Here is a 13,091-nt window from a genome sequence, read left to right as displayed (position 1 = left end):
AAGAATGAGGAAGCACGCGCGTGGGATGGATGTTTGGCTCAAGCCAAGTCAGCAATTATAGGAAGGTACAAAAAAACCAATCCAGCACACGAAAGGCAGGGACACCTATCTGATGAACCCAAGGATGAAGGTGACCAGATACACAAGGAGGCACCAGGGTAAGACGAGAAGTGATCCTACACGAGTAAGAAGTTTGACATTGAAGGCTGGGAACAATGGCTCACGCCTATAAGCCCAGCACTTTGGGAGGCCGAGGTGGGCAGATCACCTGAAGTCAGGAGTTCAAGACCAGCTTGGCCAATATGGCAAAACTCTGTCTCTACTAAAAACACAAAAATTAGCCAGGTGTGGTGGCGGGCGCCTATGATCCCAGCTATTCGGGAGGCCAAGGCAGAAGAATCACTTCAACCCGGGAAGGAGGGGCTTCAGTGAGCTGAGATCACACCATTGCACTCCAGTCTGGATGACAGAGCGAGACTCCATCTCAAAAGAAAAAAAAGAAGAAGTTTGACATTGAAACCACAGCACATGAGCTGACGGAGGTTCCTGGCATGACCGCTCAAGGCCGTGGAACTGGGCTGCTGTGGTATCAGATTCTGCACCAAGTAGGGGCTGGGCAAGGAAGCTTCGGGAAGGGTTAAGCCTACCTTCGACTCCTGCTGGGACTGTGTTTGTTGCAGTTCCAGACTCACTGGGGGAGTGATACCCAAGGCATGGACCAAGTGCCTGCTTCAGAGTCACCTGTGGAATGCGAGTTAAAAACGCAACCTCTTGGGCCTCAGCCCAGACCTTCTGAATCAGAATCTCTGGGATTCTGACTGCTGAGAGCACTAAAGTTTGAGAACAAATGAAATGCAGTATTTAGATGACGAACACAATTGCAGGGAACATCCCGCGTTCTTTGCTATTTGCTCTGGTCACTGTCTTCAGCTCAGGTGGCTCATTGGTGGACCTGCCCAGTTTCTTGCCTATTTTTCTTACTGTCACCAGAGTTCAAACACATCAGGCATGACACTATTTCTGTCCTCTAAAGCCTTGAGGGGTTTCTCTGTTGTCTGGAGAATAGACCCTCTCAGTTAAACACGCAAAAGCTGTTCCTCCCTTATTTCATACTAATGGAACCCAGGTTCATTTGGGCCTTGAGGAGAAATGTGCTCATGAAGGGGCCCCGACCAGGGAACTGTGAGGAGTTCCGGTCAGTCCCTCCAACGCCCTTGTCATTTGCCAGCGATGGGTTCCAAGGTAGACAGGTGACCCAGTTCAGTCCAATGAGACATGAGGGACACCTGCTGGGGGATTCTGGGAACGATTCTTGACCCCGATAAAAAGACACGCAAGAAAAGGAAAATTCCCCACATCCCCCTCTTGCAGGAGATGCCTGTAGTTCCCGGCATAATATCCCTTAGCCCACCTTGATTTCAGCTGCAGTGGAGATGGACATTCTGAGTCACAGTGATTTAGATTCCTCCTGTTACCCCACTGGTGAGGGAGGGATTCCCACCACAGGGCAGTGGGGATAGCTAAGCCCTCGACACCCGACACCCGACGCTAGACAGATGCCCTCACCAGCAGCTTATCCATCATGCAAACTCACAGCCTGTGGAAGAGAACGCTGCACACTACACACTAAGCAGGGCCCAGGGGCTGCATTGGGGAACACAGCGAACAAGCAGGGGCTGGGGGAAGCCGTTTTGTGGTATCAAAAGAATGAGGTGCCCTGAGTCCCATGGGAGGATGTGCTTCGTTTATGTGAATCATTCTGTGGTCTGGCAGGGAACTGAATACTGTACTCAGGATAAGAATAAGGAGGAACTGTGCCTGGTCACAGTGATAAGGAGGATTGTTTGGCTAGGGGACCTTATCTGTAGGAGCAGAGTGGAGCGGAGCTTGCCCTCCTACTGTCAGATGTTGAGGCAGCCCGTGGTAGTCGACCTGAACTTTGGGCCACCGCAATGGAGAGCATCTTCCCAAGCTCAGACTCACCTTGGGCTGGCAGCACACCACCCCACGCCCACACTGAGCACCTTAGATTTTTGCCTTTGAGTTTACTCCTGCACTGACCCACTGCCATGCCAAACACCTGCGTTTAAAACCCTCCAAGCCACTGGGGAACAGGGGCACTGGATGGAGGCTCCAGGAGCAGTGTCTTCAGGTGAGCAATTCTGACCACGTTCTGTGCAATTCCCAGAGACCATGGCAGCAGCCTCCATGGTGAGCTCTTACGTTGCCTTTTCCTCCTTTCCTGCCTCATGCTCCCCAGTTGCTCACTCCCACTTCTGGACCAGCTCCCAAATTATATGTCAGCCTCTGCTTTTAGGGGAACCCAAAATAAGAAACTGCCTGTACTTGGGCACATTTTTCTTTTGAGATGGAGTCTCGCTCTGTCACCCAGGCTGGAATACAGTGACGCAATCTCGGCTCACTGCAACCACCACCTCCTTGGTTCAAGCAATTCCCCTGCCTCAGCCTCCTGAGTAGCTGGGATTACAGGTGCACACCACCACACCTGGCTAATTTTTTTGCATTTTTAGTAGAGATGGGTTTTCACCATGTTGGTCAGGCTGGTCTCGAACTCTCGACCTCATGATCTGCCCACCTCAGCCCTACAAAGTGCTGGGATTACAGGTGTGAGCCACTGTGACTTGGGCACAGTTTTATGAGGAAACGGTGTCTTGTGGATTTGAGAGAATGAAGCTGAGGATTAAAGTCAATATGCTGGGGATGGTGGAGTGGAGACACAGGAAGAGCTAGGAGGCCTTGGTGACATCCCTAAGAGGCTGGGTCCCACTCACTTGCTGGCTTCTTCCTCCATGCTTGTTGGGACAGCAGGGAGAGAGATGATAGACCCCATACCATCATCTAGGGCACCTTCCCTGGAGCACCCTAAGTGATCCCAGTGGTGTTCCAGGTTCTCCATGCCAGTAGGCAGCAAAAGAAGCGTGTTCATGTTAGGCCAGCAAGCAACGCCGGAAGTCTCAGCTGGACGTGTCAGCTGTTGTGGTCATTCCAGTCTCGCTGGAATCCTGCAGGAGGAGAGGAGAATGCCAAAGTCCTAATGTGCTACCATATGCCAGGGCCGATCCCAGATTATCAGATGTGGTGAATGCAAGTATTTGTCACATCTCTGGCCGTTCTCCTTCCATATTCTTGTCTTCAGCTGCCACCTGAATTTCACTAGCATCATTCCAGCCACAGGATTGTGGGAGAAATTCTTTGTCATAGTTGCACAAGCACAATTATAGCCATTAATGATGGAGTTTCTCATGACAACAGCCTCTAAAAACGAGTCACGGCCAAGCATCTCAGCAGCGTGTCAGCAAGTGCCATGCAACTGACCTGAGGTTTCACATGAAATATGTAAAATGTGGAGTAAGATGTTGGTTCTGAAAGCCCAGCTGCCCAGTCCTCCCTGTGCTCAGCAAGAACGTGAGCAATTAAAGATTTATTTTTACTCTTTGGAAGATACCAATTAGCATTGAGTTTGATTTACCTCAGTTAGGAAAAATCATTGTTTAATGAGCCACCTTCACAAGTTAGACGACTCATGTTACCCTCTGATATTTATCTGTATGTCCCCACCCAAATCTCACCTTGAATTGTAATCCCCATAATCCCCACATGTCAAAGGCAGAACCCAGGTGGAGGTAATTAGATAATGGGGGTGGTTTCCCCTGTGCTGTTCTTGTGATAATGAGTGAGTCTCAGGAGATCTGATGGTTTTATAAGCATCTGACATTTCCCCTCCTTGCACTTCTGCCTCCTGCCACTTTGTGAAGAAGGTACCTGCTTCCTCTTCAGCTTCCACCATGATTGTAAGTTTCCTGTAGCCTTCCCAGCCGTGCTGAACTGTGAGTCAATTAAACCTCTTTATAAATTACCCAGTCTTTGGTATGTCTTTATTAGCAGTGTGAGAACGGACTAATACACCCACCCAGAGGAATTAACAAACATACCCCACAAAGCCTGGCAGGGGAGTCAGGAGAAGGGCCTCCTGCATGTTTGTAGCAATTTACTCACATGAACTATTTGTGTGTGTTGTCAGGTTTTACCTTGCTCTCTCTTGTGCCCCAACAACAGCTATAAAAGTTCTAGGTATTTCTTGACGTGTGCTGGATTGTCCTGATTTGCAGCCCTATAGAACTCACTGAGCATCTACCCTGAGCTGAATCCAGGGTACCAATGACCGATAAGACTCACCTTCAGCATTCAAGCAGTCTGGTCCAGGCTGGAGTACAGTGGCACAACAATGGCTCACTGCAGCCCCCACCTCCCAGGCTTAAGTGATCCTCCTGCTTCAACCCCTGGAATGGTTGGGACCACGGAGATGTGCCACCATGTCTGGCTGATTTTTAAGATTTTTTGTGGAGCTGGAGTCTCACTATGTTGCCCAGGCTGGTATTGAACTTCTGGCCTCAAGTGATCCTCCTGCCTCGGCCTCCCAATGTGCTGGGATTAAAGCCAATGTGCCCAGCCCAGAATATTTTTAATTTTAGAAAGATAACTCAGAATGCATGAGGCATGTGATATAATACGCACAGCATCATTATAAAAAGACTACAAATGGCCCATATCAGTTTTAGGTTTGGTCCTGTCACAAAATATATTTGCTGCAAGTTTGTTTCCAACTTTTTAGAGCTTTTTAAATGACAGAATTGTGGATAAGGGGTTGTGAACATATATCAAAAAAAAAAACCAAAAATAAATTCTGAATTTTGGAACACATCCAATCCTAAGTTTTGGATAAGGGACTGTGGTCCCATGCGAGGTCCACACTACTCCTTTCAGAGCTCACTTCCCAACTAGCAAAGCAAAGCATTAAAGACAGAACATGGGCTGGGCTCAGTGTCTCACACCTGTAATCCCAGCACTTTGGGAGGCTGAGGTGGGCAGATCACCTGAAGTCAGGAGTTCGAGACCAGCCTGGCCAACATGATGAAACCCCATCTCTACTAAAAACACACACAAGCAATTAGCTGGGCGTGGTGTCGGGCACCTGTAATTCCAGCTACTTGGGAGGCTGAGGCAGGAGAATCACTTAAACCTGGGAGGCAGAGGTTGCAGTGAGCCAAGACCAGGCCATTGCACTCCAGCCTGGGCAACAAGAACAAAACTCCATCTCAAAAAAAGGGAAAAAAAGGCCCTGGAACTCAAATAGATACGTCTGCACTGTGTTCACAGCAGTATTATTCACAATAGCCAAAAGGTGGAGACAATCCACGTCAACAGATGAACGTATGTATACACACATAATGTTGTATATACATACAAGGGAAGTAACGAAATTCTGACACATGCTACACATGGATAGCCTTGAAGACATCATGCTTAGTGAAATAAGCCATTCACGAAATAACCAATACTGTATGAATCACTCTATGACGTCCCTACAGAGGTCAAATTCATACAGATAGAAAGTAGCATGGGGGTGGCTGGGGGAGCAGGGAAATGGGGAATTAGCACTTAATGGGCGCAGAGTTTCGGTCTGGGAAGATGAAAAGGTTCTAGAGATAAATGGCGGTGAAGGTTGACTAGCAATGTGAATATACTTCACGCCTCTGAACTGTTCACTTTACAGCACTTGAAATGGTAAATTTTATGTTATGTGTAACTTACCACATTTTTCTTAATTGCAGGACCTAGATTATCAGTCCTCGGAGTGCTGAATTCCCCTCTCCACCTGCTCTATGTTTCTGTCCCTGGCCGCAGTGAACTGATGATCACTCTCCATCACCACCACCAACTGCCCACATTGAAGCCTTTCAGCCAGAGACATCTGTTCACCCCTCTCCTGGCTTAGTTTTCACCTGGCTTCACTTCCCAGAGTCTCAGACTGATAAACTGGCGACAAACCCATTTCCAGCAGAGCACTGAAGCATACCCAGGTGTCCTATCCCTGCAGGCATCCCAGGCCCAGGACTGCCTGTACCACAGGCCCATCTCCAGGTTCCGGTCACCTCCCTTATAATGTTGGGAGGTGTTAGCAGGAAGGAACAAGGAGCTAGATCCTCATCCAGTTGATCTGCATCCCCTATGCATTGGCTTCTTATGGCTGCTATAACAAATGACCACAGATTCCATTGCTTAGCATAACATGAATATATTCTCTTACAGTACAAAATCAATTTCACTGGAGTAAAATTAAGATGTTGGCAGGTCTGTGTTCTTTCTGGAGGCTCTAGAGAATAACTTTCCTTTGCCATCTGGCTCCCTAGAGGACACTTGTATTCCTTAACTTGTGGCCCTGTCCTCCATCTTCAAAGCACATCACTTCCACCTCTATTTTCATCATCACATGGCCTTCTCTCTCCCACTCTGATGCCTCCTGCATCCATCTGTCTTCCAAGGACCCTTGTGATTACATCAAGCCCACCAAAATAATCCAGTATAATCTCCCCATACCAACACTCTTAGCTTAATCACATCTGCAAAGTCCCTTTGCCATGAAAGGGGACATAGTCACAGGTTCCAAGGATTTCACAGGTTCTGTGGATGTATTGGGGAAGGAGGGGATTTATTCAGCCTGCTACATCTTAATTGTCAGGCTAGAGTCTCATGCAAAATATGAGTTCTGAAGGGCTAGTATAAGGTGACAAAATACTTCTTTATGTTAGTTGCAGGAGAAATGAAAGGTGAGTACTAATCCACATCTGAGAGAGAGACAAAAATTCAAGTTGAAGAATGGTCCAGATACATCACCAAAGCAAGGAGGGCATTAGGTGGATATCAGAACCTGAGTGCAGAGACAAGAGATCTCTGTTTCTGAAAACATGGCAAGCAAAATAACCTAAATATCCTTTCATTATCAAGCATTAGAAATGCTGAATAAAATATAACAAATATCTTTTCAATTCATAGCCAAGCTCCTAAACAAGGAAGGGATAGCCCCAGGGCCAAATCCAATAAGGCAACAGAAAGCCTGGTAAATCCGACCTGATGCCAGGGTTGCTCTGTGGGAATTGGAGAGGTGGCAAGTTTTTGTAACCAGGGAATTTATGTCTTAATCACCACTCATGAACAGTAGAGAAGGTGTTGGGTCTGTCCTAGGTGAGGAATTGGAACTAAGGCCCCTGGGGTAGTATAGAACAAAGAAATGCCCATTAGCCCATGGAGATGATAAGGAAATCTCTTGCTTTTGCCTGAACTTGAAAAGGAGTATTAAGAATTTTCCTAAAATTTTTAAATTATGGTCTTGTCCTCATGATAACTTGAGGTTCTAATTTTGCACTATTTGTGTGGACCCAGAAACTCAAAAACCAAGAAATCAATTAATGTTAAAAGTGGTATTTTCTTTCTCTAAAAGTATTCTTGTTGCTCTACTATTCTTCCTCCTTAGATCAATATCATCTTTTGCTTTGGGGAGAAAAAGTGAACGTAGCACAAAATAATAAAATATAGAAGTATTACAATACATAAATGTCCTAAGACTCAGAAGACCAATTGTCTGTGAATAAAGCACTTTTAATTGGAAAGAAACAGGTTTCTTCCAGAAAAATAATTTTGCTGTGAATTCCAAAAGAACTTTCCTTGGAAACATGTGTACAAACATTAGCCACAGAGCTTAAGGAATAGATTTAAAACCCTACTGGTTGGGAGGAAGGCACGTGGACAGAAAGAGGAATCAGGGAATAAGGAAAATAACATCAAAAGTCCACAAAGGGAATTAAAACCTTGGGAGATCAGTGGCATGGGTGGTAGACACACTCACCATGACCACCATCCCACAGATAGATCTGAGGCAGTGTTTGCAATAAGAACTATTGATATTTAAGTATTCTAGCATACCATTCTTTGTGTAAAGGACAAAATATCCAGGAATAGTTTTGTTTTGAGGTACAGTTATCCTATTTCAGACATGAGTCACCAGCTTTAATCCAATTTCTTAGTTCTCTTTTATGTCTGCCCTTTACTTGCCTTTCTACCTCAACCCTGACAGCCTAGTTACAAGAACTCCCACCACTCTTCTTCATCACCAAGCTCAGGCACAACTACTATCTCCTTTCATTTTCATTAGCTACCCCTTAAAGAAGGTTGCAGTCTCCTAAAACATAAAATAATTAGAAAAATTTAACAGATACTAATTCCATGACAAAAACTACAGAATATGGTTAAAATACATTATAGGATATCTAAATAGATTGAGAGGTATACCATGTTCATGAATCGAAATATTCAATATTGTTAAGATGTTCATTCACCTCAAATTGATTTACAGATTCAACACAATCCCAGTGAAAATCCAAAAAGCCTTTTTTGGAAGTTAGAGATTGATACATATATTATAAATTTTACATGGAAATTCAAACGACTTAGAACAGGTAAGAAATTAAAAAAAAAAAAAAAGAAATTGAATTAGTTTGAGACCTTCCAAAATCAGATGTCAACAGATTTGATGCACAAGAGATGTACTGGAAGAACTGCCTGTGAAAGATAAAAGGAGACCGGGTGCAGTGGCTCACGCCTGTAATCCCAGCACTTTGGAAGACCAAGGTGAATGGATCACCTGAAGTCAGGAGTTTAAGACCAACCTGGCCAATATGGTGAAACCTTATCTCTACTAAAAATACAAACAGTTAGCTGGGCATGGTGGCAGATGCCTATAATCCCAGCTACTTGGGAGGCTGAGGCAGGAGAATTGCTTAAACCCAGGAGACAGAGATTCCAGTGAGCCGAGATTGCACCATTGCACTCCAACCTGGGCAACAAGAGCGAAAGTCCATCTCAAAAAAACAAACAAACACAAAAAGATAAAAGGAGAGGCAGCAAGAGCAGCCAGGGAGAGAACCTAAACCATGATACAGGTCTGACACCCATGAAAGGAGAAAGTGAAGGAAGGACTGACTAGGAAGAGCCTGATACAAAAGTAGTGTTCTGCTAGGGTACTGTTCTGAAGTCAGATTGCCCTTAGAGGAATCCTGCCGTGGGCAAGATGGCCCATTTAAAATAACCCTACTATGATCAGTCATTGGCTGGGAGTAGACTGGAAAAGAGTGACCTGGTATGAATGCCCTGGTGGATGTATGGTTAGCTTCTGGACGCTGTCAATCAGCCATGCTCTCCATGGCAGATTCCCTTAAAGGAGAGAGCCTGGGTAGGGCACCTCCATGGCTGCCAAAACAATTTTTATAAAGAAGAACAAAGTTGAAGGACTTAGGCTACCTAGTTTCATGACTTACTATAAAGCCACACTAATAAAAAGAGTGTGGTATTCACATAGAAGCAGACAAATAAATGAAATAGAACAGAGCCCACTTATAGAGTTAAATGATTTTTGACAAGGGTCCCAAGGTAATTCAATGAAGAAAGGACAGTTTTTTCAGTAAACACTACTGGAACAAGTAAATATGTGTCCATATGAGAAAAAGATGTACACCTTCCTTCTTGCACTACACCTAAAGTGGGAATACACCTCAAAAGTTACAAAAATTAATTTATAGATCTAAAACTAAAAGCTAAGGCTTTGAACAATCTAGAAGAAAAAAATAGAGAAAATATTGTGACTTTGGTGCAGGCAAAGATTCTTTAGGCAAGTAATAGAAAGCACTAACTATAAAACAAAACATTTGATAACTGTGCTTTACTGAAATGTAAAACTTCCACTTTTTGAAAAATACCACTAAAAAAATGAAAAGTCAAACCACTGGGTGAAAATATTCACAATACATACACCTGACAAATATTTTGCATTGAAAAAATGCAAACTCTTATTATTAATAAATAACAAGAAAGGGCAAATAGAAAATGGGCAAAGGATTTAAACAGACATGTCACCAACGAATATATAGAAATTGTCAATAAGCACATGAAAATATGTTCAGTATCGGCCGGGTGCGGTGGCTCACGCCTGTAATCCCAGCACTTTGGGAGGCTGAGGCAGGTGGATCACCTGAGGTCAAGAGATCAAGACCACCTGGCCAATGTGGTGAAACCAAATCTCTACTAAAAATACAAAAATTAGCCAGGCATGGTGGCATGTGCCTGTAGTCCCAGCTACTTGGGAGGCTGAGGCAGGAGAATCGCTTGAACCCAGGAGGCAGAACTTACAGTGCGCCAAGATTTCACCACTGCACTCCACCCTGGCAGCAAAGCAAGATTCCGTCTCAAAAAAAAAAAAAAAAGAAAGAAAATATGTTCAATATCACTAGTCATCAGAAAAATGTAAATTAAATTCACAGTGAAGTGTTACTACTAGAATGACTAAAATTTAAGAGACTGCTTTATAATACCAAGTGCTGGCATGGGTGTAGAGCCGCTGAAACTTACACACTGCTGGTGGAAGTGTAAAATGTCAGGTCACTTTGAAAAACAGTTTGTTATGAGGTTAAACATATTTGTTATTCTTATCATATACAATCAAACTCCTAGGTATTTACTTAAGATAAAGGAAAACATATGTCCACAAAATGACTTGTACATAAACACTCATAGCAGCTTTAATTATAATAACCAAAAACTGGAAACAACTGTCCCTCAAAAGATGAATAGATTAAAAAAAATGGCATACTCATGCGATAGAATACAATACAAAGAAGCAAATATGCTCAACCGCATGTACAGATCTCAAAAACCTTATATTGAACAAAACGATCCAGACTCGAAAGAATATATACCGTACAGTTTTGTTCATGAATTTCCACAACAGGAAAAACCAATATAGAGATCAGTGGTTTTGTTGGGTTGCAGGAAGGAATGATTAGCTGCGTAGAGGACAAGTGACAGCTCTGGGTGATGAAATTGATTGATTGATTAAAACAGTGATTGCTAGACTTGATATATTTGTTAAAATTCATCAAACTAGACACTTCTTGTGCATTTTTATTATATAGAAATTATTTCTCAATAAAATTGATTATCTTTAACAAAACAGCGAAGGCCAGGCATGGTGTCGCGTGCCTGTAATACCAGCTACTAGGCTGATGTGGGACGATCACTTGAGCTCAGGAGGTCGAGGCTGCAGTGAGCCATGATCACACCCCTGCCCTCAGCCTGGGTAACAGAGTGAGACCATGTCTCAAAAAAAGTGGGGGATGGGGGAGTGAGAAAGGAGTCTACTCAGCTAGAAATGGGTGGAGCTCTCCATCCCAGTGCACAGGGGGTTCAAAGTGCTGGAATCATAGTCTGCAGGAGAGGGAAGGAGCTGCCCAAGAGTGTCCTTCAGGAGTTCCACTTGGGAGAGGCAGCAGCTGTCTACTGGCTGATGTGGAAGGAGCCACAGAGCTTGTAGCTTCTCGTTTGTATTACAGTAGCATCCATGTTTAACAATTGTATTTTCTAATATTACATCTTATTTGATATTTTGTACTTTGATTGTAATTTTTTTTTGGAAATTTACTAAATATCAGTTTTACCAACTTTCTAAAAATAAAAACATCCATTCAACAAATATTGGTTGAGTATCTATTATATGCCAGTCTTCATTGTAAGGACTAGGAATACAGCAATGGGGAAAGAAAGAAAGTAATAATTGTTAAAATGCTCTCTCTAATGCATTAGATGATATTAAATACTAAGGAGAAAAATAAATCAGGGAAGAGTAATAAGGAACTAGGGAGGAGGAGGCAGCAGGGGGAGTCTCAAATTCATACAGCATGCTGAGAAGTGACACATGACAAAAGACCTGCAGGAGATGAGAAGCTGATCCAAGCAGATATCAGAGGGAAGAGCATTCTAGGCCAAGGGAACAGCAAGGGCAAAGGCCCTGAGGTGGGGGTACCCCTGGAGAGTTCAAGGACAGCAAAGTGGTCTGTGCAGCTATAGGCCAGTAAACAAGGCAGAGTTGTGGAAGACCAGGTCATATACAAAGAGGAGGGCTAGAGGGTCATGATGAAGATTTGACATTTACTCTGAGCTGAGCTACAGAGCTATTAAAGGGTCTGGAGCAGAGGACAAACATGTTTGAACCAGCCTGTTAACAAGAGCGCAGGCTGATGTATTAGGATTGGACTGGAGAAGGCAGGTGGAAGCAGGAAGCCTTCTCGGAAGACTATGCAGTCATCGAGGAGAAGTTGGTTCCTTGGGCCAGGACGGTAGAAGTGAGAGGTAGTTGGATTCTGATTATACATGAGGATAGAACAATGATATTTGCTGGTGGCTTACACACTAAGTAGGAGAGAAAAATGTGACCTTAAGAATGACTCGGTCAGGCGCGATTGTTCATGCCTGTAATCCCAGCACTTTGGAAGGCCAAGGCAGGTAGATCACCTGAAGTCAGGAGTTCGAGATTAGCCTGGTCAACATGGTGAAACTCCAATTCTACTAAAAATACAAAAACTAGCCGGGTGTGGTGGTGCATGCCTGTAATCCCATCTACTAAGGAGGCTGAAGCAGGAGAACCACTTGAACAAAGGAGGCAGAGGCTGCAGTGAGCCGAGATCACACCACTCCACCCCAGCCTAGGTGACAGAGCAAGACTCTGTCTCAAAAAAAAAAGAATTACTCCAAGATTTGTTTATTTCAGTAACTAGAAGAATGAAGTAGCAGTAGATGGATGGAGTTCAGTAACTAGAAGAATGGAGACTGAAATGAGAAAGATTATTAAAAGAGCAGATACAGAGGAAAGATTAGGACCCCAGTTTTGAACAGGTTACATTTGAGACAACTCTCTGGCTTCCAAATGGAGACCGTGAGTAGGCATGGGACATTGTTATCATAGGAGAGGACGGCTCCGTGCATGTTATTGCCCCTGAAGACCTTCCACTGGGACAACATCACCAACAGTGATCTTAGTGATCCTGACCCTGAGTGGGCCTAAGCTAATGTGTATATTTGTGACTGAGTTTTTAACAAAAAAGTTTAAGAAGTAAACAAATTGACCAGTGCCATGTCTCACGCCTGTAATCCCAGCACTTTGGGAGGCCGAGGTGGGCAGATCACCTGAAGTCAGGAGTTCAAGACCAGCCTGGCCAACACAGCGAAACCCCATCTCTACTAAAAATACAAAAATTAGCAAGGTGTGGTGGCATACACCTGCAATCCCAGCTACTCCTGAGGCTGAGACAGGAAATTGCTTGAAACCAGAAGGCAGAGGTTGCATGAACCGAGATCAGGCCACTGCACTCCAGCCTGGCAAAAAGCAAACCTCTGTCTCAAAAAAA

Source organism: Cebus imitator, unplaced genomic scaffold, assembly GCF_001604975.1.
Source record: "Cebus imitator isolate Cc_AM_T3 unplaced genomic scaffold, Cebus_imitator-1.0 Scaffold35, whole genome shotgun sequence".
NCBI classification, from domain to species: Eukaryota; Metazoa; Chordata; class Mammalia; order Primates; family Cebidae; genus Cebus; species Cebus imitator.
This window is presented reverse-complemented; position numbering follows the sequence as displayed.